General features: G+C 43.0%; 1 protein-coding gene across 1 annotated transcript in view; it reads right to left on the reverse strand.

Moving 5' to 3' along the window:
• The window catches only part of LOC145358806 (3',5'-cyclic-AMP phosphodiesterase 4C-like), a 307,845-nt gene that overhangs the window by 219,522 nt on the left and 68,585 nt on the right, over window positions 1–19,738 (reverse strand). The window lies entirely within an intron of this gene.

The following is a 19,738-nucleotide window of genomic DNA, read 5'->3' on the forward strand; positions in this document are numbered from 1 at the left end:
CAGTGGCAACAACCAGTGGGTGGGGAAAGGAGTTTGCAGGGGGCAAGTTGGGGGCCAAACAACCCCCCCCGACCCCTGTTATTCTTGGCTGTTGGGCCCGTGAAAATGGTGAGAACAAAACCACACTTCCAGTTTAAATGCTTTATTGCAATTTCTGTGAATGGTTGGCTCAATGTCTGGCAAGTCGACCTGTCACACAATCATCATCCTCACAATGCAACAAGATGCATTGTAATTCAGTCAGCAATATGAAAAAAGGACAGAAATGAAATAGTCATTTCACTGCAGCCTTCTAATTTACACAATAAAACCCAAAAGGCCTGGGTTTCTGGGCATGAGCTAATGCAACTAAGTATCTAAGTATTTCTCGCACAACATCAAAAGGAAAATCACAGTGGTATCAATAATATGCAGGAGAATTAGTCAACAGTTGTTGCTTTGAGCTCGAGTGCTCAACTAACAATTTAATAAGTCATCGCGGGTGGATTCTGACTGGCCTTCCATCTGTACATATGTTGCGTTATATCCAATCACACAACTCGACGCCCTCAGTGAAATTGTCGTGATTTGTCAATCCCCGAAGGAAAGTGAGGCAACATTAGCTCCAGTGCGTGACACGCTTAGAGGCAGTCAGAGCTGTCGTGAGTAACTTATGACACTGTTCGCAACTCCATCCCTCTCCCTCGCCACCATTTCAGGCTGAACCAAACCATTTGCAACACTGGCGACCCCCACCGTATCATCTCCATCAGTAAGATCACTTATTTTCACATCATCACTCTAATTCTGGGCTCTTGTGCACTCCTACTTTTCATCGCTCCATCATTGGTGGCCATGCTTCAGCTGTCAAGGAGCTAAGCTCTGCAATTCCCTCTCTTTCCCCTTAAAATCTACCTCTTTAATAAAGCTTTTGGCTACTGTTATAAAATGGAGGTCAATTCCCCCCTCAAACACCAAAAAACCCAAAGAGGACTACCTTGCCCTATAATCTGCAAAAAGTGTGTGACAAGTGGTGTGACCTGCTGTTCAGCAACTCCTAGCACTTAAATACAAAATAAATCCCTAACGGTCTCTCTGAAGTCAACACATAACTTAACAGTGAGCAAATTAACTAAACTATTAACGAAGCAAATAAACCCCTTCTAACTATTAACTATTCCCAAATGAAACAAGGTACTAATGGAATGCTGTTCAAATAAATACATTTCTCACTCATTAACAAGAATAAATTTAGTCACTCTCTAAATCACAACCAGGTTGTGTGCCTTCTGGAACATTCTGGGCTTTGTATATTGATTCTTCTGCCTGGAACTTCTTTGGTACCTTTGCTACCTAGATGGTGCTTTCTATAAGACATAGATGAAGCTATGAGAGCCAGTGATTCTCTGCCATGAGACAGTTGAGCTGATAGCTCTGGCAAGTGGCAGTTGCTCTACGTCTTTGACCCACTGTCCCCTTCTTTCAAACCCGTGATGACATCTCAATATTTCCCACAATAGGATTGTTCTACGTTGTCAAAACCATCAGATTTAAATTTAATAGGTTTTTAGTATCTAAATGCCTGATTCAAATTGATTGGCTAAATTCAAAATCCTGTTGTTTTAGTAAAAACTGTTGCTTGGCCTTTCAATATAAATGTTTCGGTCTGGGCTCTCTGTGTACTTGCATTTTAAATCCCTAAACACAGAAAAAGCAGCATCTTTTAACAGGGACCATGCAATGCGCCCCTTCATCCCCAACCCCCCAGTATTTTACAATTTTGGTAACACCAAATTCTAACTTCCTATCTCCCAATTTACGACTCTGCCCAACTTCACAACAGTCACCTGTCTTAATTATCATAGAATCCCTACAGTGCAGAAGGAGGTCATTCTGCCCATCGAGTCTTCACCAACCACAATCCCACCTCGGCCCTATTCCCGTAATCCCTCATATTTATCCTGCTAATCCCCGCCAGTGCTCGGGTCAATCTAGCATGGCCAATCAACCTAAACCTCACAAGTTTGGAATGTGGAAGGAAACTGGAGCACCCGGAGGAAACCCATGCAGATATGGGGAGAATGTGCAAACTCCACACTGACAGCGACCCAAGGCTGGACTTGAACGCTGGGCCCTGGCATTGTGAGACAGCAATGCTAACCACTGTGCCCCTGTGCCGCCCAATCTCGCGTACAGGTTGCAGTTAAATTTTCTTTGCTCCTTGGAGCACCTTGAGATGTTTTAGAATGTTACAGCGATGGAAGCTGTGATTTTCTGGGGAAATAATTTGAACAGAAACTCAATTAAAACAGTCCCTTTTTCCCTTCATGCCTCCAAGTATAAAAATCAAGTTTAAATAGAGCAATAAATAAAATTAATTTCAGGTTTTTCCAGTGGGTAAACATGCCATCTGGGACTAAGCCCAGGAGCTTTAAGGCTATCCGAGCACTGATGATTAGTTTGGTGAGGTGAGATTAATCATAGTGTATTTGCAAATAAAACAAAAAAATGTTTGCTAACTGATGTCTCTTTAATTTGTTTTGCAAGTGCAAACATCAAAGTCTCTTGTATACAACCAACAGCGTGCTGGGACTAGCTGAATCCTCCCATTTTCACACCATATTGTTACACAGTCGCACATACTTATTGCATCCTGTTTGCAGTTAGCATCCCAGCTGTTGCTTTCTGACCACAGATGGTCAAACACAAGTGAAGCTTCTTAAGGTGATTTCTTTGGAAATCACTGGCTTGGCCCCAGCTGGAGTATTGGATCCAGCTCTACACTTCGCACTTTAAGAGGGATATGAGAGTATGTATGAGAATGGGATCAGGGATGAGGAACTGCAGTTATGCAAAGAGATGGAGGGAACTGGGATTGTTCTCCTTGGAGCAGAGAAGGTCAAGGGGAGATTTAATGGAGGTGTTTAAAATTAAGGATTTTTTTTATAGAACAGAGAGTGTTTTAGTGATGATGTTTTAAAGATTGTTTTGTTTGGGGAGTGTGTCTTTAAATTTAACGGAAAATGAAGGGTAAATTGTGAGCACTTGCGGTTCTTTTTATTCGTGGGACATGGGCGTCACTGGCTGGTCAGCATTTATTGCCCATCCCCAGATGCCCTTGTTCAGAGGGCAGCTGAGAATCAGCCACGTTGCTGTGGCTCTGGAGTCACATGTAGGCCAGACCAGGTAAAGATGGTAGATTTTCTTCCCTAAAGGACATTAGTGAACCAGATGGGATTTCCCAACAATGGTTTCATGGTGATCAGTCGATTCTTAATTCCAGATGTTTTGTATTGAATTCAACTTCCATCATCTGCCATGGTGATTCGAACCCGGATCCCCAGAACATTCGCTGAGTTTCTGGATTAATCATCCAGCAATAATACCACTAGACCATTGCCTGACTGGGTGGTTTGATTGTTAGAGATCAAAGAAAAGCTTAGATTGTTCTATTGAGAAGAAGGCGATGCTTGAAGACAATGTCAGCAACCTACGTGCTAACAGTGGATAGACTGTATCTCCAAACTCCCAGAAAAGTGTTAAGAATGTCCAGTTGTTAATAGTTGTGCATTAAACTGTCCATTTCATTCCAAGATGAATGATAATTGGGCTCTCAAGAATAGCTAATTACCATTCCTACCTAGGTACAAGGCCCATGTGATTCTCATTGCCATAAGGAAGAGTGCAGGGGAAGCTATTTTTGAGACAAGGTTACAGGCTTCCCTTCAAATCAATGAATATCAGAGAGAGACAGCAGTTCTGTATGATCGGCAGGCAGTAAAGGCTGCTTAGCTTTGTAAAATACCACAGCCAGAGACAGGCCATACACAGCCTCTAGTCAAAGAGATGCTTCTTGCAGCCATCTAACAACTTGGCAAAATGAGGATATGTGAACCTGTTGGAAATTGGAAACAACTGTGTATTGTTTGCTCCAATGAATATAATTCTGTGGAGGGAATAAAAGGTGAACACCCACTTCTGTAGCTTAAAACATAAATTGCCTACAAAGATAGTGTTTAATCAGTAGTGTATAGTCATTTATTACAGTAAAAGTTTTCAAATGTATAATCTTGTAAAGTCATCTTTTGCAATCAGTTACTGGAAGTTTCAATTTCTTTTTAAATGTTCTCAGTCTTGAGGGGGGTCGTATCAAAGGGGAAAAATGGCTTCCATTGAGAGGGAGGGTTAGTAAGCAGAAGACACAGATTTTAGATAATTGACAAAGGAGGAGAAAGGAGGTTTTTTTTAATACAGTGAACTGTTGTGACCCAGAATGCACAGTGATGACTGAACTGGATTCAATTTTTTTTATTATTTATTATTGTCACATGTATTAACATACAGTGAAAAATATTGTTTCTTGCGCATGACACAGACAAAGCATACCATTCATAGTGAAGGAAACTTGAGAGTGCAGAATGTAGTGTTACAGCCATAGCTAGGGAGTAGAGAAAGATCAACTTAACGCTAAGTAGGTCCATTCAAAAGTCTGATGACAGCAGGGAAGAAGCTATTCTTGAGTCGGTTGGTATCTTTTTCCTCATGGAATGTCTGGGGTGCGTGGGGTCCTTAATTATGCCGGCTACTTTGCTGAGGCAGTGGGAAGTGTAGACAGAGTCAATGGATGGGAGACTGGTTTGCGTGATGGATTGGGCTACATTCATGACCTTTTGTAGTTTCTTGCAGTTTGGGCAGAGCAGGAGCCATACCAAGCTGTGATACAACCAGAAAGAATGATTTCTATGGTGCATCTGTAAAAGTTAACAATAACTTTCAAAGGGAAAATGGATAAATCACTTGAAGGGAAAAAGATTTCAGGGTGAAGGGGAAAGGAGCAGGCGACTGGGCCTTTAACTGGATGCTGTTTGAAAGCACAATAAGCTGAATGGCCTCTTCTACACTAGAAAATTCTAGTTCAAATACTTGGCAATGTGAAAGGTGTTAAATATTCAACTGCTCTCCCAAGGTACTCCTCCTGAGGATCTGGAATATGGTCATGATTGTTGCTGACTGATCTGTCCTAAATCTGCAAATCTCAGTAATTTTATCTGATTTTGAGGTGTAAATGTCATTTAGATGTGAGTGCTTACAAATCTGCAACCCGGGGTCAGAAAATTGCCAGTAATATGCATGGATTTATATTGTAATTAAATCTATCAATTCACCTGCATGAGAAGTAGATATTTCACCCTGTATTCTTCGTCATGAATATTAGAGATAGAAAGCAAGAGGGAGAAAAAGGACAGTGTGAGCATTCAGTGATATCTATCTGAATTAATGTGCATTGGAGGATGGGACCTAGATTCATAATTGGAAAGTGTAATCCAGTCGCGAACTGCACAGAATAGAGGCTGAAAAAACAGGTGAATAAATGTCGGTGTGAATGCATATTTGTACGTATGTGTGTGTCACATTGGATACAAAGAACAAAGAAAATTACAGCGCAGGAACAGGCCCTTTGGCTCCCCAAGCCTGCACCGACCATGCTGCCGACTGAGCTAAAACCCCCTTTCCTTCCATATCCCTCTATTCCCATCCTTTTCATGCATTTGCCCAGATGTCCCTGAAAAGTCACGATCATATCAACTTCCGCTACCTCCCCCGGCAGTGAGTTCCAGGTATGCACCACTGTCTGTGTAAAAACTTGCCTCGTACATCTCCTTTAAACCTTGCCCCTCGCACCTTAAACCTATGCCCTCTAGTAATTGACTCTTCCACCCTGGGAAAAAACTTCTGACTATCCACTCTATCCATTCCTCTCATAATCTTGTAGACTTCTATCAGGTCATCCCTCAGCGTCCATTGTTCTAGTGAAAACAAATCAAGTTTCTCCAACCTCTCCTCATAGTTAATGATTTGATTTACTCTTGTCACATGTATTAACATAGTGAAAAGTATTGTTTCTTGCGCACTATGAAGACAAAGCATACCATTGGTAGAGAAGGAAGCAAGAGAGTGCAGAATGTATTGTTACTGTCATAGCTAGGGTGTAGAGAAAGATCAGCTTAATACAAGGTAAGTCCATTCAAAAGTCTGATGGCAGCAGGGAAAAAGCTGTTCTTGAATCGATTGGTATGTGACCTCAGACTTTTGTACCTTTTTCCCAATGGAAGAAGATGGAAGAGAGAATGTCCGGGGTGCGTGGCATCCTTAATTACGCTGGCTGCTTTGCCAAGGCAGCGGGAAGTGTAGACTGAGTCAACGGACACTGGTTTGCATAATGGATTGGGCTACATTCACAACCTTTTGTAGTTCCTTGTGGTCTTGGGCAGAGCAGGAGCCATACCAAGCTGTGATGCAACCAGAAAGGATGCTTTTCATGGTGCATCTATAAAATGCCCTCATACAAGACAACATCCCAGTAAATCCTTTCTGTACCCACTCCAAAGCCTCCACATCCTTCTGGTAGTGTGGCAACCAGACAAGTCATGTGTAATGCCTGTGAATAGGCTGTGGAAATCATTGACTGGCATCAAACATGAAGACTGGCCATTGAGGTGACACTATACGTTTCAGCACCAGAGGGAATGCAGAGATTGTTGGGGAGTTGGATAGTATCACAGTCTGACCATCACAAAACTTGTAGGCATGCATTAGAGAAGAGTACAAAGAGACCAACTACCCAGTTAATCCAGCACACCCAACAGGGTAATCCTTCCTGGAGTGAGGGAGGACGGAAAACCACTTTAACCCTCGATTGATTCAAGTGCACAGCAGGATAGAGTCATAGAGGTTTGCAGCATGGAAATACATCCTTCAACCCAACTTGTCCATATCACCCTTTTTTTAAAACCACTAAGCTGTCCCAATTGCCTGCATTTGGATTCTCCAGAAAAATGAAAATGTCCGTAGAATTTTGGGTTTTGGAAGTAAGGCATGAAGTACCACAGCAAGTAAGAGATTTTTTTTAAAGCATTGGCTTGTTCACAGCTGGAGCATTGTATGCATTATTTGGTACTCCATTTAGGAAGCACATTGAAGCCATAGAGAGTTTGCAGCATAGCCTGGGTAAGATGGTGTGAAACTAATTACGAGGAGAACTTGGTGATATTAGGACCATATCCAGCCATTTGCCCCTGGCCGACAACAAATCCAAAGAAACGGGGTTCCAGGCAACCAGTCAACTTTTCAACCTCGGGTCCGAGGGGGGAAGTAAAATTGAAGAATATGATGAGATGAAGAGAACTGGGAGTAGGTTTCTGTGGAGCCTGTTACTGTGTTGTATATTTGACATCAATTCTAGACATATTACAGCAACATTCCCGGTTTGCCAATGTAGAAAATTCTCTCCCACAATCTGCATTCCATATATTGAAATAACATTCTTTGCAATTTTTTCCTTTGATTTCCCCCAGCTCTTACCTGGGATGTCAGTTTAATTCATTTCTGGTCATCCTAACCGAATCTTATTTGCATATCTGTAATTACAGTAATTGCAGTGAGTGGGCTGGGGTGGGTTATTACACTAGAGAGGACACAGGTTGCTAATTTAAGTATGCAAGAGTGAGGTCACAACTCTGAACCCTCTATTCAATAGCTCTGATTCACAAATCAGAGAAACCCTCTTAACTTTCCTCTCTTGTTTCTCCAAGGCTGCAAATAAATCATCCTACACATTCTTTCTTCCCCCACAACCTTAACCAATTTGAAATACAGATTCACTGCACTCAAATTCATATTTTTCCAAACTTCACTCTTCCCATCTGAGGGAGGGAATTCTAGGTCAGTGTTGCTTGGCGTGTCAGCCATGGTTTAGTGGGGTAGCACTCCCTGGGGTGGTCGTAGATGTCGAGTTGCATTTCAGAAAATTTAACGTATTTTTAAAAAATGTATTTCTTTATCTGAGTTACTAAGCCAGTGTGCAGAGTGGGCAGGGCAATCCATCTCCTGGTTCCAAAGACCAGTTCAATTCATGGTTCTCAGACAAGGGATCTACCAGATCCAAGCTGACAAGAACAGGTATTACACCTGATCTCATACCTGACCTTAGCCAAAATGCTGAGAAACACTGGAGGGGATGCAGAAGAGATTCACTAGGTTGATTCTGGAGTTGAGAGGGTTGGCTTATGAGGAGACACTGAGTAGAATGCCTCTATACTCTTGGGAATTCAGAAGAATGAGGGGGTAATCTTGTAGAAACATGTAAAATTATGAAGAGAATAGATAGAGTAGGGAAGACGTTTCCATTGGCGGTTGAAACCAGAACTAGGGAGCATAGCCTCAAAATAAGGGGGAGCAGATTTAGGACTGAGTTGAGGAGAAACTTCTTCACCCAAAGGGTTGTGAATCTGTGAAATTCCCTGCCCAGTGAAGCAGTTGAAGCTACTTCATTGAATGTTTTTAAGGCAAAGACAAATTTTTGAACAGTAAAGGTCATGGCATTGGGCGGGTAAGTGGAGCTGAGTCCACGAAAAGATCAGCCATGATCTTATCGAGTGGTGGAGCAGGCTCGAGGGGCCAGATGGCCTACTCCTGCTCCTAGTTCTTATGTTCTTAAGCAAAAATTGAACATAATCTAGGCTGAGGTTCCTGGTGCTGACACAGAGGGAATGCTGCAGTCTCAGGTGTGATGTCTAAGCAAGTTAGTGTCTGTTCTCTCAGGTAGATGTGAAAGATTCCACTGCATTAATTGAAGATTTTCCCTGGAGTCCTGGTTAATATTGTCTCTCAGCAAAGACCTAAAACAAAATCATCTGGCCAAGCGTTTCACTGATTTACTTATCATATGTAAAGGAGATGTGTTTTCTCCATTGCAACAATGACTATGCTTCATTGCATTTCATTGAGTGTAAAATGTGTGGAGATGTCCTGGGCTTTAGGAATGGAGTTGAACAAAGAAACATACAAATTGTTAGACAATAAAAGACCATGGTTCATTTGTTCTCATTCAACCATCCTGATAGTCATATGAGACAACGTTAATGGAGTTTTTGACTAACAATGATTATTAATCTCTGTCAATTAGCGTACAGCAGCAAGGAAAGACCTTTATCAGGTCTCCCCTCAGCCCCTATCTTTCACTGGAAAGACAGAGACTGAGGGGAGACCTGATAAACGTCTACAAAATTATAAGAGGCATAGACAGGACAAAAATCTCAATTATAAGGGGGGTGCAGGTTCAGGATGAGAGGGTGAAAGTTTAAGGGAGATGTACAGGGAATGTTTTTCACACACAACGTGGTGGGTGCCTAGAACGTGCTGCCAGAGGAGGTGGCAGAGGTTGGCACATTAGCAACATTTAGAAGGCATCTGGATGGTATATGAATAGGAAGGGAACCATCTGTAAGGACAGATGGTTCTTCAAAGTTTAATTGGGGTATCATGATCGGCACAGGCTTGGAAAGTCGAAGGGTTTGTTCCTCTGCTGTACTTTTCTTTGTTCTTTGGAAGAGTTTAGCATCAAGAACTTTGGAAACATAGTTTAAAGTTGTATGTTCTTTCCAAGTACACTTTCTACGTGCCAAGTCTTAAATTACTCATGCACTGAAATCAAAAAATGTTATTTTCTGCAAGAAACCAATCTGTTTGGTTTTGGAATGAATCAGTACAACTGTTCTCTGTGGGATTGACTATCCACTGGCCGAAATGGTGCATGTGTAAGGCTGAATGTGTTTTAGATATGACAATGACAAATCTCATCAGTTTGCTGCAGTGCTTTAATCTCTCTGGCTTTATCGCTTACCCCACTTAAGTTTGGTGGAATCCTGCAGAATTGGCACTTCACCACCTTAATAATAAATAAAACTATCAACATAGCATACACCATCAGATTAATGCTTAGAAAGCACTGGGTACTGTTCAACCAAAAAATCCATTCAGAGAAAGTAGGGCATTTTTATGTTGTTGCATTAAGCACCCTGTACAGTTCCAGTCTCCATATTACAAAAATACCATAGAGGCACCGGAGAAGGTGCAGAAAAGAATTCACAAGGAAATGACAGAAATGAGAGACTATATTTTTGTTAGGAAAAGCTAAACAGACTCCCCTGTAGAAAAAAAAGGAAGGCTCAGGGGTGATCCAATAGAGGTCTTTAAAATTACAAAGAGGTTCGATAAGGTAGACAAAGAGATGTATCCACTTCGTGGGGAAGAAGGGATGAATTGTAAACACTCCATTTATAAAACTAAACTGCGCAATCAGGCACCACTTAGGAAACAAACTGAAGGTGAAAGACAATTTCAAGAGGTTTCCTGAGCCGTTCCACCAGGATTGGTAAGATTCAGTCTGAGCTTTTCACCACAGCTTCATGCTCACAGTTCAACAATAAAAGCAGCTTGAATTAACCCCCATAGTGTCAAGTTACCAGGAAATTATGACAATGTAAAATGGAACTGGTGCCTTAATCCGCCATCAAATTCATCATCTCACCCCCCCCCTCTAATTCCAGTAAGGTGATTCAATCAAAATGGCTCCAAGACATCCTCATCATTAGAGTGCTTCCATTTGTAATGAAACTGCCCTTAAATCTTTCACCCCCTCACCTTCCCAAGTTAACCTTGAAGGATTGACAGGAATTCTTGACTTTGAATGACTAAACATAAGGAAAAAAGGTAAGAGGAAAGGTCTTTCAGAGGATCAAACCTACTCCACCCACTCAATTTCATCCACCATGTCGCCCTGTTTTACAACTCATGTACATTCAACCCCATCGTGGATTTTGCCCACACATTTAGTCTCTTAAAGGAAGGTTTATAATCCCAAAAGACAAACAACCATCTTTTCACATCTCCAGTGTTGGATCTTTGTATGCTGCCCTCACCAGTAAATGTGTTCCCTCACCCCCACAGAGTATTTACACACCAATCCATCCATTATCAAAAAGATGCTAAACAGTGATAAAACAAGCAGTATCTATAAAACCTGACAGAACAATCAGAAGTCTACTCCATGCTGTTGTAGACCACCCTTGTTGCACTGAGGGTCATTGAGTGTAATCAACAACATCAGTGAGAGTTACCCCTGACAAGGGAAAGGAATTGAAGCTGTCCATAGGGGTTTGATGTAGACTGGATAAAGAGGCAGAGTTCTCTCGCCTTGGAACATAAAGCTGGAACCCTTCACTTCTTAATTATAAAGGTGGATATCTGGTCTCTTATATAATGGAGTGTTTGATAATCACACACACACACACACACACACAAGCATCCACCTACTCTCCCCCTTCCCCCAGCATGTACACATACACACTCTACACTGTCAATGTCTCTTTTTCTAAGAGATGAAACTTTTGTTTCCACATTTGGATTTTATTTCCAGATCTCCCCGTTTCCCCGCTTACCGTCTGAACCCATGAAAGGAGGTGGGCCAGGACATCCGCGGCTTCTTCAGTCCGGGTCTGCCGCCGTTCTCCAGGGTCTGAAAGTTGTCCAGAGCTCGGTGGTACATGTACCTCTCGGTGTCCGAGTAGAATCTCTGCTTGATCTTGATGTGGGTCCTTGGTTGCCTCCATAGGTGCTTGGGAGGTTTGGCAGTCCCTACCCCTTCCCGGACCAGAGCGGAACATTTCAGCGGCTCCATGGGAGGTGGAGGGGATGAGGTGGATTTGGAAAAGTGGGGAGGCAGGGAGAGAAGTGGTTGGAAGTTGGGATGCGCCGCTTGGTGCACCTTCAATGCAGTCAGTGCTCCAGGAGTGGGCTGGAGTGAAGCGGAGCCCTGGTTAAACGCTGAAGTGATGTCTGAAAGGGGCCAATTGATCCCTTTCTGTTTCCAACGTTTCAAACGGAAGGAAGGATGGGGCAATTCCGAATAAGCCTGAATAAAGAGGCTGCGTTCGGATTCAGTCGCTGTCCATTAGCCTGGGTTCTGAAAGTTCAGATTCAAAAGCAGTCTTTTTAAACCTTAGGATATCCGCATCATTTTTACATCAATAATACCCAGATCTAAAGACCAATCTGAATTTATACTTCGATTTCAATTCATATATTACAGGATGTGAAGAAAGATTGTGAAACCGATTAAATGCAATGTTTTTAACACGAAGGTGAACTGTTAAGAGGCTTCACATACTGATGAGTTGGGAACATTTAATCGAAGTAGAATCAAAATAATTCTCAATTTGTCTTGAGAAAAAAAGGCCTTTAAATATTTCAAAAGTTAAATAAAACTTTCTTTAAAAAAACAGTTTACTTACAGCCACAACAGGGTTTGTTTAAAAAGGTTAAGTCCAGATTCTGTTAAAAATGACATCTATTGTATCCCCGAATTAAATATTTCTTTAGGGAGGGGATAAATTGGCGATTTTCTGCTCAGAAATGGTTCGGCTCCGGCAAGGGTCAAGACCTGATCAGAAATCTCAGCTCCTTGCTAGACAGAGGTGTTTTGAAACGGGCTTAAATTCTAACAGGCTGACTGCTCCCATTGATTGCAATTTAAAATAATTAATAAATCACTCAACAACAACCCATTAATCAGCTGAAAGCGGCGCGGGCGTCCTGGGAAGAAGGGGAGATTCATTCTCTTCTGCCTAATTCCCCATCTCGAACAGCAACGCGGTACTAAACCTGGATCAAGGATTTTTCCACTGGATCCCCCACAGCCCCAACTCTGAATGATCCGTGTTCCATTGCGGGCAGCTCAAGAGACTGACACTGCCTCGCAGCTGCAGTTCCAGCTCTCACTTTCCCTCACTTCTCTCCGCCTCAGAATGAAATACATTCAGAGTCTCCGATGTCAACAACCCCGCCGAGTGTGAACATCACCAGCTCACAGGCGTCGAAAGTGAGAGACAAAAACAAAAGCAGGAGAGAGGGACACTCCCTAAACCCAAGCGAGCAATTGTCTCCCAACCGGTACACACAAAAAAAACCACAGGTCCCCAAATACACCTGAGCAATACTGACAAAAATAAAATCATATTGCACCCCGCCCCCCCTCCCCCCCCCCCTCACTGCACCTACATGTCCAATAGTTCCAGAATCTAATCTAATACTGCGGATGTTGGAATCTGAAACGATTCTAATGAAGGGTCATCGAGGCTCCAAACGTTGGCTCTATCCTCACTCCACAGATGCTGTCAGACCTGCTGAGATTTTCCAGCATTTTACTATTCTAGTTCCAGAATCTATTCTCATTCATTTGCAAAAAAAAAGTATTCAAAAGGTGGCTGGATATAACACTTGGGGGGAATGGGATCAATGGGGAGAAAGCGGGATTAGGCTATTGAGTTGGATGATCCACCATGATCGTGATGAATGGTGGAGCAGGCTTGAAGGGCCGAATGGCCCCCTCCTGCTCTTACCTTCTATGTTTCTATGTAAAATAACTTTATAGGTTTTGAACAGGGGAAACAGCTTCCTTTGTAAGAACTACGTTGTTAATTTTTGCATCTATTTTGGGGTATAAGTTTCTGAAATGTATAGGCTAATAAAATTCATTGGCAGCGTGTGGCCCTCAATGGCCATGCCAGCATTTATTGCCCATCACTAATTGCCCATTTTTCTCTCAAGTACCTGCAGTCAGAGCGATGAGGGGACTCCCACCCTGCTGTGCAGTACAAGGTTCCAGAATGATGACCCAATGGTGAAGAAATGGCTGGGGATACTCCCAATTTATTAATGATCTGGATGAAGGTATAGTTGGGTGGATTAGTAAATTTGCTGATGACACCAAAGTCGGAGGTGTGGTAGATTGTGAGGAAGGGTGTCATAGTTTGCAGGAAGACTTGGACAGGTTGCAGTGCTGGGCCGAGAGGTGGCAGATGGAGTTTAATGCGGAGAAGTGTGAGGTAATTCACTTTGGTAGGAATAACAGATGTGTTGAGTATAGGGCTAATGGGAGGACTTTGAATAGTGTGGATGAACAGAGGGATCTAGGTGTATGTGTACATAGATCCCTGAAAGTTGGGAATCAAGTAGATAGGGTTGTTAAGAAGGCATACGGTGTCTTGGCGTTCATTGGTAGGGGGATTGAATTTAGGAGTCGCAGCGTCATGTTGCAACTGTACACAACTCTGGTGCGGCCGCACTTGGAGTACTGTGTGCAGTTCTGGTCCCCACATTACAGGAAGGATGTAGAGACTTTGGAGAGGGTGCAGAGGAGGTTTACCAGGATGTTGCCTGGTATGGAGGGGAGGTCCTATGAGGAGAGACTGAGGGATTTGGGGTTGTTTTCGCTGGAAAGAAGGCGGCTAAGAAGGGATCTTATTGAAACATATAAGATGATTAGAGGTTTAGATAGGGTGGACAGTGATAGCCTTTTTCCTCAGATGGAGAAAGCTAGCACGAGGGGGCATGGCTTTAAATTAAGGGGGGGTAGTTATAGGACGGATGTCAGGGGTAGGTTCTTTACCCAGAGGGTGGTGAGGGATTGGAATGCCCTGCCTGCTGAGGTTGTAAATACGCCTAGTTTGGGGGCGTTTAAGAGATCTGTGGATAGGTTTATGGACGAAAAGGGATTGGTTTAGGTTAGTGGGTCATTGTTTTTTAACTGGTCGGCGCAACATCGTGGGCCAAAGGGCCTGTTCTGCGCTGTAATGTTCTATGTTCTATGTTCTATGTTCTATTTGGGATGGTGTGTGACGTGGAGGTGATGGGGAGATCTAACAAATGTCTTCATCCCACTATTGCTTTTGTCCTTTCTGAGATTTTTAGAAGTTACTTTAGGGACGTGAGGCGCCACTGGTTCTGCCAATATTTATTACCATTGCTCATTGTCCCTCAAAGGATGGTGGTGAGCCGCCTTCTTGAACTGCTGCAATCCATTTGGTGTCAGTATATCCACAGTACTGTTAGGGAAGGACTTCCAGGATTCTGACCCAGTGACAGTGAACAAGCAGCCGATATGTTTACAAGTCAGGACAGTGAGTGACTTGGAGAGGAACCTCCGGGTGGTGGTGTTCCCAGACATCGACTGCCCTTGTCCTTCTAGATGTTAATGATTGTGAGTTTGGAAGGTGCTGCCTAAGGAACCTTGGTGAATTCATAGAAACATAAAAGACAGAAACATAGAAAATAGTGCACCTTGTAGAGGTGCTGCCAGATTCTGCTGTATACCAAGCCAGAAGACATTACTGCTAATCCCCTGGTGCCTTTATTTACTAGGAAGCACACAGGGTGATCTGGCAGGAGCAAGCTGACTTTTGGGACAGGAGCCATACCAGTGAAAGAGGAGAAGAACTAGTTTTTGTTTTATAGCATGAGAAGGGAATGAGCTCAAGAGTTTATCAACTTGGTAGAAATGGGACCACACTGGCGTCCAACACAGTGTGGAGACCAAACTGGAAACCACAGTGGGAATCAGCCCCCCAAAATGGAAGTTGATAAAGGACGATGGGAATTCTTGGGAGCAGAATGGATGGAGTGGTCGGTCTTCCAAAATGGTCAATGGTGATGGGGTTCACACCAAAATGACCCCACTGATATCACCTACAATGCTGATCAGCTTTAGCATTGGTTGGAGAATATTTGTCAGTCTCCAGGTGTTACATCTGCTGACCATATCCTAATTTGCAAAAGTACCATTTATCCATTGCTCCTATTCTCACTAAAGCACATTGATGCCAAGTCTGGCAATGCCTCAAAGGTAACATTCTTACCCTTGTTTTCAGATTCCTCCGTAGCCTCATCCCTCCCTACCTTTGTAACCTCCTCCAGCCTTACAACTCTCCAAATCTCTGTGCTTCTCCAATTCCAACCTCCTGTGCATCACCTTAATCGACCCACCTTTGCTGGCCTGCCTTCAGCTGCCTTGGCCCCGAACTCTAGTATTCTCTCCTTTAATATATTCCTGAAAACCTAGCTCTTTGATCAAGGTTTTAGTTGCCTGTCCTAATATTTCCTTATGTGACTTTGCGCCAAATTTTGTTTGATAATGTTCCCGTGACACACCTTGGGAGGATCACTACATTAAAAGGTGCTACATAAATGAAAAATGTTGTTGGATCCCCAAGGCAGTTGAGAGGTGTGCTGATGCTTGGAGGGTCCAGAGAGAAGGGCGAAGAAATCAAGTTGTGCTCACATTTTTTATCACAACCCAGTGGCCCCAACTAGGAATCATGTAGCAATATAATCCGTTTCCACACTGATTCCCCCAATAGCCTCTAGCACACCAACAACTACTGCCTAGTTTCAGAAACAATGTGCAGTGAAGCACCATAGGCTCAAAGTGTATTCAAAAGGGCAAACTGGGAAGCAATATCTGGAGCAGTAACAAACTGCTGATAAACGTCCACTGAGAAAATACTTGGCAATGTTCTCACAAAGCATAATGTTTTTGCTTTGTGAGAAACAACTGAGTTTTTGCTTTTTGAATGCAAACTAATTGGCTGTGTCTGAGAATGAGTGGATTGCTGCTTGATTGAATAAACTGTTGTAGTGAGAAATTTTCAGGGAATTAAATAATGATTTACAGATTAACAGAATGCAAATGAGCTTTGATCTTACAGAATTTGTCTTAACCTGGATCATTGGTACAGGTGTAAAAACGGAATCATTTGGGGACTGTGGATTAGAGGCAATTGGAAAAAGAATAAGATGTTACAGAGATAGGGAGAAAGGAGGGATTTGAAAACAAGGAAATGAACTTTATGATTAAGGCAGGTGAATGGGACACATACAAGTCAGTGAGCAAAGAGTGAATGGAATTTGGTGTGAGACAGGAAACCAGGAACCAGATTTTTGGATTAGCTCAAGTCTGTGGTGTGTGGAAGAGGAGAGGGTTGGAATGGTTGAGTCCAGGGCTAACAAAGGTAGGAATGAGGATTAAACCATCTGTCAGGTATAGCACGGCCAGGTGCAGAGTGAGAATGTTTTGGCTGTGATTCTTTCCACTGTCATATATTCATTATTTCAGTTCAGTCATGAGGCATACCTACTTGGATGAGGTACAAGAGAGCCATCTGTACTCCAGCAATAGTCCTGGGTGGAGGGGGTGCTGAAAATAGACAACCGCAGACAAACAAAAACCCCAAAGAAAATGCACCGAGAAGGTACGAAGGTACATTGCAATTCTAGTGATTTTAAAATGGAAAACTCACTTCAAAATGAACAGACTCCCCCACAATACTGATTCATCCGGCTCCCATTGCATCAGCTCTGTAATTGCTACTAGAATACATAAGAAAGCTGCGCAGTTATTACTGGAGGTCAGGTTTCACATCTTTTCTGGTGGAATCCAACTCTAACTAACTGCCAAGTCACTTGACTGTACCCCCTCACTCCCCACCCACCCCCCCAACAATGTTCCCCCCATCACCATTCACTCTTATAAGTTCATAAGTTCATAGGATATAGGAGCAGAATTAGGCCATTTGGCCCATTGAGTCCACTCCGCCATTCAATCATGGCTGATATGCTCCTCATCCACATTTTCCTGCCTTTTCCCCATAACCCTTCAACCCATTACCAATTAAAAATCCATCTAATTCCTTAAATTTACTCACTGTCCCAGCATCTCCCGCACTTTGGGGTAGCGAATTCCATAGCTTCACAACCCTTTGGGAGAAGTAGTTTCTCCCCAACTCTGTTTTAAATTTGCTACCCCTTCTCCTAAGACTATGACCTCTCGACCTAGAATGCCCCACAAGAGGAAGCAACTGCTCCACGTCTACTTTATCCATAACCTTTTATCATCTTGTATACCTCAATCTGATCGCCTTCATTCTTCTAAATTCCAGACAGTATGGGCCTAAGCTGTTCAATTTCTCTTCATACGACAAACCCTTCATCTCTGTAATCAATCTCTCCGATTTGTCATGACGCTTGCCCAACATCCAATACTTAGCAGAAATTTCATCTCACTGAGGATTGAAAATATAAAAATCAGCAACTTTGGGCCCCAACTTTCGGCGCAACATCGAGAGCCGAAGGGCCTGTACTGCGCTGTAATGTTCTATACCAGAATGTCTGTTTCCCAGCCACCAACTGCACCCATCTCCAAGGCTGAACCAGACTTTTCACAACATTGGTATGATACTGAGATGAGTTCCTGACCTCATATCTGTTCCAAGCCTAAGGCTGCCTGCCTACACCACCAATACATTTCCTGACTCCGTCCCTGTCTCAATGGACCAGTCACTGAAAGCTCTTATCCGTTACCCCTCAACATCATATTCCAAAGCTCTTCTGGACGATCTCCGACATTTCACCCTTCGTAGAATTCAGCTCATTGTAAACTCTGCTGTTCCCATCCCAACTTGCACCCAATCCCAAACATGCATCCCTTCCGTAGTTTCTGATTTACATTGGCACCCGTTTCAGCCATATTCTCACCTTTGTGTTCACTCCTTCCATGGCCTTGCCTGTCCTGACCTCTGTGACCTCCTACCCTTAATTCCTTCAGGATCTCAATGTGTCTCCAATTCTGGTCTCTTGTGATTCTCATTGCCCAATCGCTGCTGGTCAAACCTTCATTAATTGTTTGAATTATAAAGAGAGGCCGGATAGGCTGGGACTTTTTTTCCCCTGGAGCATAGGAGGCTGAGGGGTGACCTTACAGAGGTTTTTAAAATCATAAGGGGCATAGAAAAGGTGAATAGCCAAGTCTTTTCCTCCAGGGTAGGGAAGACCAAAACTAGAGGGCATAGGTTTAAGGTGAGAGAGGAAAGTTTAAAAAGGACCTGAGGGGCCACATTTTCACACAGAGGGTGGTGCGCGTATGGAATGAACTGCCAGAGCAGGTGGTGGAGGCGAGTACAATTACAACATTTAAAAGACATTTGGACAGGTACATGGTTAGGAAATGTTTCGAGGATATGGGCCAAATGCAGGCAAATAGGACAAGTTCAGTTTGGGAGACCTGGTCAACGTGGATGAATTGGGCTGAAGGGTCTGCACATCTCTATGACTCTTTGACTCTCACTGCCTCGGTTCTAAACTCTGGAATTGCCTTCTCAAATGTCTCGGCTTCTCTATCTCTCTTCCCTGAAGACACTCCTTGATACTTACCTCTCCGACTCAGCTTTTGACCATGTGACACGGCCTTGTTCACTCTGTGCCAAATTTTGTTTAGCCGCAGTCTGGTGAAGAGTCTCAGGGTGTGTTACTGTGTTTGAAATGCTACCTTAATGCAAGTTGTTGCCCGTGGAACTCATATTATAGTGTGGGTGGAGGGAAATGGATAGACATTGGGTAAAGGAAACAGGACTGAGAGAATGGGAGGGCAGCTGTCTATCGGGTTTGCAGAAAGGAGACAGCAGGTGTTGCAACATTAACAAATATTGAAATTTTCCCCTAATCATTTCCAAACATACAAAAAGCTCGAGCTTATCAGATTTATTTAATTAGGTTTTTGTGCTTGGGAAAAGGTCACAGGCTCGCTGAATGATGAGGTCTCTCTGTTCCTACAGTTATTTTCATGCCTCTGACTTTATCTCTGGGTGATAGTCGCCTCCAGTTTTTCAGGTTAATTGTTATGGTGTGAAAATAGAGCAGAATAATAAAGACTCATTGAGAGCAAAAGTACCTGCACAACAGAGCCTCTAACCACTGCATTTGCATCCCAACCTGAGGCAGACAGGAGGTGGGCATTGATTGGGGCATAATTCAGAAATATAGGAGAGGACCAGCGATAGAGAAGATTTATTATTAGTGTCACAAGTAAGGCTTACATTAACACCGCAATGAAGTTACTGTGAAAATCCCCTTGTCGGCATGCTCTAGCGCCTGTTCGGGTACACTGAGGGATAATTTAGCACAGCCAATGCACCTAACCAGCACATCTTTTGGACTGTGGGAGGAAACCAGAGGAAACCCACGCAGACACTTTGATTTTATTTTATTTATTATTGTCACATGTATTAACATACAGAGAATATCTTGTTTC

Source organism: Carcharhinus amblyrhynchos, chromosome 26, assembly GCF_965287045.1.
Source record: "Carcharhinus amblyrhynchos chromosome 26, sCarAmb.v2.hapA, whole genome shotgun sequence".
In the NCBI taxonomy this organism is placed as follows: domain Eukaryota; kingdom Metazoa; phylum Chordata; class Chondrichthyes; order Carcharhiniformes; family Carcharhinidae; genus Carcharhinus; species Carcharhinus amblyrhynchos.